We start from the raw sequence: 14439 nt of genomic DNA on the forward strand, positions 1-14439 counted from the left end.
TGAAAAATATTTTGGTTTAGATGAAATATTAAGCTGAAAATAGATTGAATATGTGGAATGAATTCCTTTATGCCACATTATGATTTTTTTGAAGAAAGAATATAGATAAAATAAGTAAAAGCACATAAGCAAACACTTAAAATGATTTAAGGTTTGTTTCAAGAGGGGGTGGAAATTCCCCTTTGTCCTCAAAACAGATTCTTCTTTCCTTGCCCTTAGACAAGCCAGAGATTTAATTTGCCTCACACAAAGAAAGTGCTCCCAAAGGTATAAGCATCCAATTTGCAATGTGACATGTGAATGTTCCACCTGCTTTGGGCCAAGCAAAGAACCAGCCTCTCTCCTGAGGACATTGCTGCAGCAGTAGCTCCACGGGGAATTAAAAAAAATTACAGCTGGAGATGACTGCTGGGTATGAAGAGATTTGGCCCGCTCAGTGTTTAAAAAAAAAAAAAAAGGGAACGTGTTCCCTCTCAGCACATCTTCAGGATTTAAAGGGTATTAAAGGGTACAGCAGAACTGCCAAATAACTTGGTTCACCATTTCACATTTCACTCCTTGGCCCTGTTCTTCTATGCTGCACAAGTGTTATTCACTCCCGAGCTCCTTCTTAGAGGAAGTCGGGCAAGGTTCCTCAGAAACGAAACTTGTGTGGGGTTTTGAGCATATGGCCTTGCTGGGGCCTTTGGTTTTGTTCTTCAGCACGGAGCAGACAGCAGCAGCCCCGCAGCCCTCCAACACTGTCCCTGCACACCTACCTCTCCAAGGAGTCCCACTCCCATCCAAATACTTTCCTTTTCTTTCCCTTTCCTGCCAAATCCCACAGTGGGCTGCAGCTCAGCCGTCATTTATTCTGAGGCAAAGAAAACCTCCCTTGGAGTATGTGAGATGCCCRGGAAGCCGGGGCTGTGCAGCGTGGATGCAGCCAGGGGCTCCCAGGCCTTGATGGGCCTGGCCTGGGTGGACCAGACCACCCTAAAGCGCCTGGCCTGRGGAGCCCCACATCGCTCCTGAGTACATATACACCTTCAGCAGGGGAGTAGTAATCGAGCTCCGCATCTCTGGCACCTTTTCCATGCCTCACCCTGGGGAACATCTGGCACAAACAGCCCTTCAGACACCCAGGCGAGCACCGTTAGGGAGGCAGCTGCYGAACAGTGATCCTGTTCTTTACACACCACACAGCAAGCACAGACGAAAGTATTCTTACTTGTCTAACTGTGCTCATGTCGCCACCTATTCTCGAGCTACCTGTATACAGGAGGGAAAAAGGAAATTTAGTTTCAATTTAGATTATGTAAGATATCTTTCTGAGACAGAACCATTTTGCAAGTACAAAAAAAAGCTTTTTAAATGTGGCTTGTGCCAAGCATACTGTACAAGTTAAGCAAACCCTAGACGGAATAAAATAAAATAAAATAAAATAAAACCGCTAATGGGATAATATAATAGATGCACAGCAAGGCTACATAGCTGACAGTTTCACAATGCTGAGTATTATTATCTGTATCATTATATTCAGCCATGTGAATTATCTTCACATGAGCTACGCTTCATCTTATAATACGAAAAAGGCTGTGTTTGAAAACCTCAATCAACATAAATTATGCAGCTCATAAATAATTCCTAATTCATGTTTTCTTTCTTTCTCCATTTCAGTGATATCTTGATCCCAATGCACTGAAGAGCCTGTTATGGACTGGCAATACAAAACTGGAATGCAGCAGGTCTGTGCACAGCAAATTGAGCAAGACGGGCAGGCCAGCAACTCCAGCACGCTGCTCCTGCCTCTCCTTGCAGCACCAGAGCTGGTGCAGATGGGAGGATGAAGARGTTTGCTGCTCAGTCACACTCCTGTCATCATCTGTGGGCATTTGAACGAGGCAGGTAAGTTTATAGTCTTTGGAAACAGAGCACGTCATCCTGGCACCAGGCTGGCAAAGATGGTGTGATCTGATAATATCCCCTGGGAGGAGAAACACCTGATGAGTGACTCTGTGGTTTGACTGTTGTTCCCATCYGGGTACCAGAGCACACAGCTCTATACGATGCCACCCTGACCACAGGTTTCTTTCCAGCCTCCATACCTGGGGCAGGTGGCCCTATTGCAGGACCTTTCTATCTTTAAGCCACAGAGACTCAGCCCAAGGCCAAGAAGTCTCTTCTCAYACAGAGTGAGCCACATAAGCAGCTGCACAGAGTGACCTACTGTCACCGTGCAGGACATTACCCTAATAGCAGCCAGATGGCTTTGCCTTTTCGTATTAGGATTATTACTTCTATCACARGAGCGCTGAGATTTGCCAGCCAAGATTAGCACTTGACAGGTACGTGATAAAATACATCCTTCACCCTACAGAGGTCTAAAATGTCATGATAGGTGAAAGGGAAGAGAAGAAATAGGTGCACGGGGAAGCTAAATGATCCACCTGCAGCTGCAGGGCAGAGCTGGACGTGAGCCGGGTCCGTGTGCTACCCTGTCCCAGCCTCCCACCTCCATCCCCACCACATGTGCTGCTCCTCACAGCTCCAAGGCTCRCCTGCTTCCTTGAGACACCTTCCTTCCTCGAGGAAAGGGCCCCTCTCTGAGGTTTCGACACGTCAAAAAGAGAGCATTGCCTGGAAATTATCCTGTCCAAGYAGTGCCTGGATAAAATATGACAGCAAGCCATGCTTGGTAGTAGCTCATCTGTTATGTCACCGATACAAAGCTGCTTGTTTTATCTCTGACAGGGCTATAATCCTTTAGATGCAAACAGTTTAGTTCAGTTTATTACCGATTAAACACATGCCTGTATTGATAGCCTCCTCTCATTAGAAGAAAAATATCTGAGTGGTTAACTTGGTGGGAGTGAGAAGCGAGATGCACCATCGGATAGCATGTGTGCATTGGCTTTGTTTACTGAAAACCCACAAGGAGTCACATGCCACTTTGTTTTTAATTTTGTCAAGATCGGAAAAATCAGTTTAACAGAAACAYGAGCACAGCCTCAAAGGTAAAAGCCCTGGGGCAAGAGATAACCATATGGGATATTATCAAGGTAGGTCACATTTTTCTCTAAAGTTGAAACAGTAAACTCTTAGAATTGATAAAATCTTGCAGCCAGACTTCATTCGATATGAAAAAACACTTGTGGGAGGGAAGCATCTGTTCATTATCACTCATGGGCTTAATTGTATGTTTCTTATCACTCAACAGTGTTTTCATACTTACCACATGCACTACCGTATGTCCAACTACAAAGGCAGAAAAGAATATTGTAGCTCTTGCTGAGCTTCTTGTTTCACAAAGGAAGAACCTTTCAAATAACCTGGCTCTATTCTGAGAAAAGAGAAGGGGGCAAAATCTGGGGAGTGTGAAACTTTGCTCAGAAACATTTGAGAACACCAGAACATTTCAAAAGCAGACCCAGCTCCAGTGAGTTAGAGCTAGTAATCACAGGATTTAGTGATTCAAGCTCACCCCTTGGTCTCACTAAAATAAAATAAAATAAAATAAAATAAAATAAAATAAAATAAAATAATAAAATAAAATAAAATAAAATAAAATAAAATAAAATAAAATAAAATAAAATAATTAAAATAAAATGTTAATTCCCTTGAAAAAAAAAAAACCATGCTGCACCTACCTGTGAAACAAAAGAATGAATTCAAGAGAAAATGCAAAAAGCAGTAGAAAGAAAGAGAAGAAATGAAAGAAAAAGGAGAACAAATGGATATGCTAGGTGATGGTAGCTGARAGATCTTGTCAATCCTTTCTTGCAGCATTGTCCTTGCCTCTGTGTTTGCCACCCCTCCCCTCCTGCTCTGCTCCCAGGCTCAGGTCTGTGGTTTCAGCTCTGGTTTCCACTCAAAACCTTTAGCATCAGAGGAGGAAAAAGGCCCCCAAAATTCTTTTCAAATCAGTTTTCTCACTTTCCCATGAAAGAGAGAAATAATCATAGCAGGGCTGCAGTAGTCCTCTCCATGTGAGTTTAATTAATTGAAGCAAGAGAGTCCCCAGGAACCTCGTCATAATTCCCATCAAAAACACTGTAGTAAGTAACCCCATAGCTATAGACAAGGGACTTTTTTCATTAGTGTTTCAATCTCAGTGCTTCAGAAATCCTTTTTGCATTTCAGCYGTGACTCAGCTGATTTAGGTACTTTAATTCTTCCTTTTTTCTTTCATGCTTTCCATATTGTTCTGTATTTCTTAACAATATGTACATGAAATTCATGCTGCGCAAGATGAGAGGTAATCTCTGATAGCTACTTGAAAGCTCAAGTTAAAAATAATCTTGTGCCACAGAGAGCTGCTTTTCCTCGTTCTGCAGATTTATATTTGCATTGGTCACATGCCAGGGAGTTTGCTAAGATGTTTATTTGCCCACACAAGGCTGTCTCAGTGTAGTAATCCATTGAACTGCACTCAAGAGTAGCCATCCACTGCATTTCCATCACACACTGCATTAGGAAGAATAAGTGGACACATTACAGTGACATCTGAGGATTTCTTCTTCCTAATAGCATAAAGGGGCTTATGCTCCAAAAACTGTTTACCTAAAACCTCATTAGCACAGACCCTTAGAGTTAGGTCGATCAATTTTTCTCTCTCTTTAATTTTTTTTTCATGTATTTATCTATTTATGCATTTATTTTAATTAGAGACCCCCAGCTTTGTCTAGCTGTGCTCAAGGCAAGATGACAGGCAGCTCTGAACATTCAGTGGGGCTTGTCCACACACACTCCTTCGTGTGTTCACACTGCTCTTCTCTGGCCCTGGAGGTGCTTTTTGGGCTTTCTAGCACCAAGTCACCCTTCCTGGCACTGTCATCCACCTCTGAACACACAGGATAAGGATTAGCCTCYTCAGCGGGTCGAGCAGGGCACCTGCAAACTAGTTGGGGAACTTCTTATTTTCTCTTCCCAGATTAGTCCATTACCCAAGTTTGCCTTGTTGATCAACTTGTAGGTTTACCTGCTACAACTCAATTACATTTCAGTCTCAAGAGAGGAATTCCATAGAACTTACTGGAGCATCCACTATGTTCAATACCACCTCACTGAGTGAGATATTACCCTGCTTTCTGTTTTAAACAGGGCTCTTTGTCCTGTGCAAGCTCACCCTGGCTTTAGCACGGAGTTCCCTTAGTCCAGCTCTGCTCCCCCTTCTCCTGGCTTACTCCTCACTAAACCAGAGCCTCTTRCTGCTGGAAGTGTCTGAGATGACTCAGGGCAAAGCAAATCCTTCATCCACCCGGAGGCTCTGGGCTCCAGCAGTACTTTTAAACTCGGAATTAAACTGAGCTGCCCAAACTAAAAATTTATGATCCAAAGCTTTCTTATTTCTTCACATTTCCTTTGTAAACTAAACTAGCATCACCTTTAGGGCTTTGCCAGAACATATTTTATTCTGTGTCATTTCAGACCTTTATTAAAGCCAAACAGCTGTATTAATATTATGTTATATGCACTTCAAATTTTGAAAAAAAAAATCAGGAAATCTAAAAACGAGGGTTTAAATGGTAGCTTTTTGTTGGCCACAATATACTTGAGGTATGTTTTCCAATAGCTATTGACTGCACAAAAATAATATAGCATATCAAGCTGCCCACTTAACTAGGAAAAGAGAGCATAGAAGAGTTTTATATATTCCCTGCAGCTAAGGCAGTGTCCTTGAAGGATTTTTAATTTTGGGATCTCTTAAATTTTTTATTTTTCTGTGCAGTTTTTGTGCTGTTTGAATTTAATTTCTTGATTTTTTTTTTAAGGAAAAAAAGGGAAAATATTTGGAGTCTTATGATTGGAGGCAGTTGTAGGTTCATTGGACATGAACTTCTGAGTTAAGGAACATTTTGTGGTGTTTGTTTTCCAGAGCACCTTTCTCTTCCTTCTTCTATACATTATCCTTAGTTAAAAGGGGACCGCTTTCCCTCCACATTGCTCGTGCTTCAACAGGGCATAAATCCCCACATCTACCACACAAACCTATTTATTTACACTTTTTCAAAATTTAAAGCCAGTGAGAAAGCAGCGCTCTTGACAGCTACTTAAAAGTGCACAGGAGCAAGGATCCCACTGCCATTTAAAGCCACTTTCAGGACTGGGTAAGCACAGCAGGAAGGTAGCAGTTGACACCATGATTATACAATGCCCCTACCAAGGGTATAAATAATTTTATTGTTCTATATTAAAATAATAATGAAAACTATCAAATCAAATGATGAAGGTAAACATGGAGCTAATCAGGAAGGAGATTTAGGAGTTACAGAATAATTCCCCCAAAGCCCCCAGCCTAATTAGTGAAGATAAACTGTTTGACAGATTGCACAGCTAGAAAAACATAAAGCAAAGGAGGTTATAATATTTATTATTACTGTGTAAGACAGTGATTAGACCCCCAACCTCTGTACAGATCTAATCACCATCCCCTGGAAAGGATAATAGCCAGCCCTACGAGCCTGGTTTGACAAATTAATCCAAGCCTGATCCAAATAAAGAGATTTGTAGTTTTGAATGAAAAAYTAACTCCTTGATCGTGCAGCAGGGAGAGCAGTGCATGCCCAAACGGCATGGTTAATGGCAGAGCCGCAGCTCAAGAGTCTGCCAAAGAGCAGGTGGGGACTTGTTCACTGCTGCAGGACGAGCAAAGACTTGATGTAAAAATTAGTGTATTTGTAAAGCATCAGTAATCATAGAGTAAAAAATCTAATCCCAGGATGCTGACAGTAGTCTACAAAGCATGGGCTGACAAAACTGGCTTTTCTCAAATTCCTAACCTTTGAGGTCACCTACATGCCTCAGAAGGGGTAGGTGAGGGAAATTACTCACATCAAGAATCTGATATTGTAGAAAACAGTAGAGAAAGCAGATTTGATTACAGTGTGGTAATATGAAATAAAACAGAAAGGAAGGAACATAGTTAGTGGGTGAGACATCCTATGGACATCCACATCCTGTCCATATCATGAGAGACTGTAAGCAGTTCAGGGGATGCAGGAAGCTCCTGAAAACTTCTGGAACAAAAAGCAAAAYAGAAACAAAAACCCAGTCAACAAAGGACATCCCTGAAGGTTTTTTGTCCATGTAATAAATTATCTTTCCAAAATAGTGTGAAGCATTTTAAGCCCTTTAGTATACTTGAAGAAATAACACGCCCATTCACTTGTCCACCATGGCCTCCCCTCACAAAATATTGACACGACTTTATTGTTCACAACTTTATTTGCTTCACCTGATAAGTACCAAAATCACATATCAATAGTAAGGAAGCAAGTAATCATGATTTCTGCTACAGTGGTTTTAATGAGATGTAAAGGGTGACTTATGGAGCTCCAGAGCTCAGCAGAGAGGTTGTTGCGCTTTATGTCTGGGCTCCTGGATGAAAGTTTGCATGCAAGGAGAGGTATGGAAGCTCTCAATGTGACTGCGGGGACAGTAGGAGTCTCAACGCAGCTCTTGCAGCAGCTGGCAATCCAAAAGAGCTAAGGCAAGCTACTAGGAAGAGCTGAGGATTTGGGCAGGTCTGAAGTTCTGCCCATCTTSTGTGCAGTGGCACTTGCCAAAGAAGGATCCAAACCATTGTGCCTCCTCAGGGTTCAATATCCCAACCACACGGTGAAAAGATTCCCTGAGGAAAAGTAATGGAGAGGATGCCCCTGCATGGAAGCTGTAGCACAGAAGAACTGTTCTTGTGAAATATGCAGGACCCTAGCGAGTAGGCAGCACGATTTCAGCTGCCATTTGGTTGGCATGTTTAACTTGGGGATTAGGGTAGACTTGAATTAATTGGGTGGGAATCTAACCCCATTTTCTACCTACATCTAACCTTCCCTTCTGAAATTGGGCAGAGTTCAGTGTGATCTTCCTTCTCAATTTTCAGTCCGAAGACATCAAATTTTGGCCAAAAAGAAGAGCTTTTAAAGAGATCCTTTCTCACTCTTCTCATGAGGTTAAAATATTTGCTAAAAATTTGCACCTGTATCTGAGTGATTTAGAGAAGCAAGACTATGTTATTGTCCAACTGGCTTTTGAACAGCTGAGCTTTACAACAGTTCAGAGAAAAAAGCTGWGGAGAACAGGGGCTTTTAAAAGTCTATGAGCACTAAATTCTGAGAACAAAAGTTAYGAGAGAGTTCTCTTTTACTCCAACAGTTATGTGTTTAGCTGAAATCCACATTTGATTAGACAACTACAAGCTAGTCCTTAAGGCAGCTGCTCAAAACATTATGTTTGTGCTATACGAAGATTATATGTAGTGATAACCAGAGAAAGATACCGAGAAAGGAAATAAATTCTCATAAAACATTCTTGGGACACTGACAAATAAAGAAAAATACAACAAATAGTTTTTTTTTTTTACTGTTATTCACTTTTACTAGTTAGCATTGTCATTTCTCAGCTACACAGGTTTCTTAATAGYCACATTTGATTTTTCCTGGCATTTAAGCACAATGCATCAAAATAGCCTGGATTCACATTCATGGATGCTCCCACTAGCTCCAGTGGTACAGGGTTAGATGCCAATATAGAGACAGGGGAATGAAGAGCATAAATCACTGGGAAATATCACATATGGCCTTAGGCCCCTGTCTGGTCAGCAAAGCCTTGCAGCACAGCTGTGAGCTCCTCTGAGCCTAGGCAACTCATGTTAGGATAGAAGTACAACCCACCAAACCAAAAGACACTGAAGATCACACTAATATTCAGATTTGGTTTGGAATGTGAAAGAAATTAAAACAGAGCCTGATCAAGAATGAGGAGAGAAGGATCCTATCTGCTGAGACAGATGCCTGAGGGAGAGAGGAGATGACGGTTCAGGCAACTATTAAAAGTGTAAGGTAGTGATAGCACTTGCACACTGAAAAAACAAAGATCAGGAAACAATGATCCTCTCACAGTCTGGTGCAATTTCATTGCTCCTGTTATTCTTAAAGAAAAGAGACTCTACAGTGGGCCACATGGTAGGAGTCAAATTTCTGAAATGAAATTTCAGAACAATTTCTCAATTTCTAATTTTTTACCTTTTTATTAAATTTCTAAAGTTTTTAATGACCTGTGGAGAAGGACTAGATTCAAATGGTGACAGAAGTGGTGCACAATTTGCAGAGAGGAAGGGGCTGTARTTCAGTACTCACCAGTCAACAGAAAGAAAACATCCCATGGTTATGATGGTGTAAGATGATGACGGTAGAGAACCGAAACATTAAAATGGAGAGATGAGCAAAAATGTTAGTTATCTGTCTGTGACTTTTTGATCTTTTAACTAGTCTGGAGTCTTGGGGTCTCCGAGATCTGTTTGTTGCGTTCAGACTACCCAGAATTATGCAACGGTCCTTTTCGCAGAAGGGGATTAACATGCAGAGATCTGACACTGTTTTCATCCTGCCAGTATTCACTTGCATACTTTGACTTTGAATTGACTGCAGACCTGACATGTTTCTGAATATGATTGCTTTCATGTTAACTTAAGGTAGTAAGTAATAGTGCCTATAAAGCTTGTAATTTTTGATGATTGTAATCAATCAATCCATTAGGTTTTTATGTATTCTTTTATATTTTTAAATCRTAAAGCTGCTCATCACTGAGACATCAAGTGTAGTGATGTTAATATAAAACTACGATACACAGTCTTTTCCGAAATATAAGAAGAGGTTATATGGTGTAATTAATGACAGTTAAATGAAGAATGAATTTAAGGAAATATTATTTCATGCAAAATATGAGATTTACAGCCCCAAGAGACCTTTTGAGTGAAATAGTGAGTTGAGTGATTGGATTTTAAAAAGATCTAGATAATTACGTGACCGTTAGCATTTGTAATTATACTAAGATAATTAAGTATAATGAAACCTCATGCTTCTCGCATAAACTGATTGCTTACAGGAGTCAAGAAGGAAAATGCTTTAGGAATTCTGCATTTCACAACTGGGCAGGTGTATTTTGGTTTTGTTGTGCAGATTCTTTTTTTAACTCTTCCAATCTGACGGCGAATATATCTGTAGGAAGAATGATAGATTGGGTGGGGTAGCCATCTATTTTACTCCAGAATATCCTATCTTCTAACCAGATGGAGATAATAAAGTTTCACTGTCTATTTGTGAAACTCTTTATAAGTGTTCAAAATCGACTATTCAAAATTGCCACAGAGGAAATTCTATTTGGAGATATGTCAGTAGCCTTATCTGCTATATCACCTTCTCATTGCTCTTTCACAAGCAGGCATTTCATTGATGGACATTGCAGCCTCGGAAGCCAAATGTGTTTTTCAAAGGAAATGTCATTGATCTAATAGAGGGCAGACTTGCTGGCAGAAAACAAAAGTTGCTATATGAATATTTTTAACCCAGACAAGATTCAAAAGGTGTTTTTTTTTTTTTTTTCCTAAAAGCAAGTGTGATTCAGAGATATGTCACTATTGTTTACCAAGCCCAAAATCTGTCTTAATATATCGCACAGTCTGTTTCTTTTCATTCATTTCATTCTAATAAGATATTTATAACATTTTGCCATGGGATAATATCTTTGCTTATACTTTGTATGCCTGATTTATATAAAGCTATATCTTGCATAAGTACTTACAGCACTGTGAAGTGAATGTAGCTTGATTGAAATATCAATCAATTTTGTCTGTGTTTGGCATCTCCTTTCACACTGTGTGGTTACAAAGAGCAAAGCAGATGTAGTCAAGCTTTTTCTTGCTCATCTTGTCTACGAGGTGATAAGCAATAGCACTATGGGCAGGTTGAGGTGCAAATCTACAGCCATTGGTTCTTCAGAAAAAGAAGTCTGTTTTTTAAACTGTCATTTAAATTGCTGGAGAAAAAAATAAAAACCAGTTGGAAGTCGATAAATGTGGCATGTATTTGTAATTTAAACAAATAAATTTTTACAGGCAAGTTAAGTAGCACTTGAATATGTTGCCTTCCCCACCTATAAAATGAGGGTAGCAATATTTACTTCACCCACTGTGATACTGAAAAGATTTACAAAGCTCCTTTAGAGCCTGCTATAATATGCTAAAGGATAATTCTTAGACTGTCAGGACTGTGGACCCTTGTGGAAATGGCAAAAACAGTAGCGAGAGGAAAAACAAAATCCGTATTAGACTAGGAATCTAAACCAAACAAGCTTCACTGAAATATTTCTTATGCTTCTAAACAAAAAAGGTTGTGAGATAGCAGGTATGGGGAAGGGGTGTTTATTACTCTGTTTCAGTAACAAGTAACAGGAATTGACAAGAGTGAGGAACAGGAGGAAAAAAATGACAATTTTATTGGCTGTGACTTTTTGGACATCAGTGTGAATGAATCTCTCTGAATCTAAGATGGGAAGCACCATTGTATTCTTTGTCAGAATARTAACAAGATGGGATCTGAAAAAGAAGAAAAAAAAACAGCGTTTATCATCAAAGAGTTAATAAACTCCCCCTATATTTGTCTTTCTAAATATGCTCTGAGATGCACTGCAGTTTAGGCAGTTCCATTTATTTACTCACTGTAATATGACCTGTCTGTACTGGGGCCACGTATACACCCAGAGAGAAGAGTTGTATGGTTATGCATACCTATGCAATGTCAATGAGAATAAGAAGACTTTCTTATACTATAGCACAAGCTGAAAGCACCAAATAGCTGTGTAAACAGGAAAGATTTTGGAGAAGACCTGATTTCTACAAGAACCAGCATACCAAGGAAGTGCCCAAGCGAAAAGCATCTGTACAGAAAACGCCCTGTCACCACCAGCCTTTCATTTCTTCTGGTGCCTGTTTCTGCCAATGAACCAAACACCGGATCTCCATCTGCTGCCGTACAGGATGCATCACAGAGAAAGGGAGGTCAGTCTCTGCTGAGTCTTCTGTACAAATATAGATGCAATAGAGCAGGGTGAGCTGCATTCTAGCTCATTTCCTTGCCTACGCTTCAACACATGTCCAATAACACAGACTACGGCAAGGAAAGCCACAATCATGTCTGCATATACTGGGACACGTGCCAACACTATACCCAAAACAGTTACTGCAGTAGGTAGCTATTGCCTCTTTCTTACTTGAACCAAACACAGGCAACTGAGGAAGAATGAGATTTCACATGATTCTTTTTTTAGGTAGTACCTAATCAGACTAAGCAGTGGTTGCCCCCACTTCCTGCACTTTGGCTCACACTGCAGTGCAGTCGAGGACTGCATGGGTTATGGTTTCTTGCTGAAGTTGAACCTGAAGCCACGCTCCAGCAGTGCACCTGAAGTACTCTGTTCACTCTTGAGCAGTCAGTCCATAAGACCAAGAATGATTTGGTCCAAAGTACAACTAAAGTAAAAAGGCATACAACATGAAAATCAACTATTTTGCTCTGCAGATCCAGTCCTACTCTTCTGCACCACTTCCTAATGTTGGCACAGACCAAGAACTTTATAGGTCAAGAGATAATTCAAATTATTTCAGAAATAAAGTAGAAGCAAGGAACTCTTTGCACAAGCAAGGTGCATAAAACGAACATCATTATAGCCTTCACCCTTTGAAGGTTCTGCTTAGATATTTTTTCAAGTAGAGACTTAACACAGAGCACATGGCTACATATTGCTGAGAAGGGCAGAACCAACTGCTCTAATGGTYGAAAGGAAAAGTTGCTTTCCCTTGCCAAAAGCCCCTGCTATGGACCACCATAGTAGCTGATTCTTCTAGTTGGAGCTAAGGCACTGCTAACTGGATCGCCCACTCCCCTTGCAATAGCTATGAAAGCCCTGGGTCACATTTCACCTCCCTGGTGCCCTTCAGGAGCTGCTCTTACATCTGCAATTCTATTAGCTGGGTCTCAGCCAAGTAACCCTTTACTCAGACTTTAGCCCGAGGAGTGGTTCACCTACATAAAACTGCTGTCATGAGCAGACTCATGGCTCTTTCTTTTGATTACCTCAGTTTTGGGGGTCTCAGGTTACAAGAATGTTCCTAGATCTTTCTGCTTGTCTGCCTATCCATCACACTTATACACTGCATACCACTGTACTACTCTCACTTCATAATACTTGAGCAAATGTTCAATTCTAATTTCTAGGCATTCTTGTAAAAAAAAAAAAAAAAACCTGCAGTCATTTTAAGAGGTTCAGTGATCAGTGGTGTTACAACAGTTGATGGGTTCGAATTGATTGAGATGGGCTTCTCTTGTTCCTAAGGAAAAATCCTATTATTTTACAGCCAGGAAATAGGGTTTTCTGTTCCTCAAAACTTCCCTTGCAAGTTTCAAAAAAAGTAACATATTACTGAAATATCAGCAGACAGATCTTCAAAGACTCATTTCTTATTAAGCTGTCTCAGCTTCAGCCTGCCAGCCCAGGCAGCCTAGCTTGGGTTATATTTCAGTTGCTTTTCCAAAACCCACTATTGCTGAGTCCTGGATTATCCCTGTCTAAAAATTCTGTCCCCTGTGTCTGAAGGTGAAATTTGGTTTAGTAGCAGGAAGGTGTTAACACAACCGCATTGTGGAGATTAACATTACAGCAAATCATCAAACGAACCCAAAATATCCAAGACACTCAAGATACTTATTTTTGATGAAAACCTCGAGAAAGTATAATAAGACAGGGTTTTATAGGAGGTCAGTTATTAATTTTTCTTGGAACACCAACAAGAGCTTGGCAAGAGGCAGCAAGTCTACCCTGTAACTTTTTATTTTATTTAATAACAAGTTCCATATACCAATTAACATTCTCTGTGCAGACTAAGTATTTATTGTTTCACCTGCTTTAAACTAGGAACTGCAATCTCATTACTAAAGGTTAGAAATAGCGTTTGGTTTCACTGTAGTTCCCGTAAGTACATCTATGTTAGTGCTGAAATATCAGCCTGTGATACCTAGCAGCAGTGTTCATGATGATTCACAGCAACCATTCACGCCTCTCTCATGGAAAATGCCTCCCAACCACCCAAATGCATGGAGTGAGGAAGAGCAAAGGGATTCACCCCTTAGTTCTGTTCTTAACAGGGGACATAACTGCCATCCTTGGCACCTTTGAGTTAGTTAAGATGCTGCTGGTTATACCTGCTTGTCTGTGAGAAGAGGTAGAATTGCAGAATTTGCCAGGAGAATGAATGCTGTTCAGGAAAGCTGTTGTGTCAACTGTGTGTGTCTAAAGTGCTCTCAGGGTATGACAGCATAGCAAAATGACAAGATGATTACAGAAAGACTACAAATAGATTTAATGTAATAAAAGCTAAGGTAAAAAGAGCACTCACACCTTACCACAGTGTGCAGTATGGTCCACCCAGCAGAGCAAGACCTCATTTCAGGTCAGGGTATAGGTGTYGTATCTCCTGAACTGTGATCTTCCTCACGCTTCTGACTGCCAGCCTGGCAGTGGTTGCTCCTTGCTCTCCCTTTGCACCAGCCTGGCAGCACTTGTGCAGCCAGGGCTCCTAGGCCTGCCCGCTGTGCTGGCGGGCTCTGCATGTTCTGGTTGCTG

The sequence above is a fragment of the Nothoprocta perdicaria genome, unplaced genomic scaffold (genome assembly GCF_003342845.1).
Source record: "Nothoprocta perdicaria isolate Ctin4 unplaced genomic scaffold, notPer1 scaffold_65, whole genome shotgun sequence".
NCBI classification, from domain to species: Eukaryota; Metazoa; Chordata; class Aves; order Tinamiformes; family Tinamidae; genus Nothoprocta; species Nothoprocta perdicaria.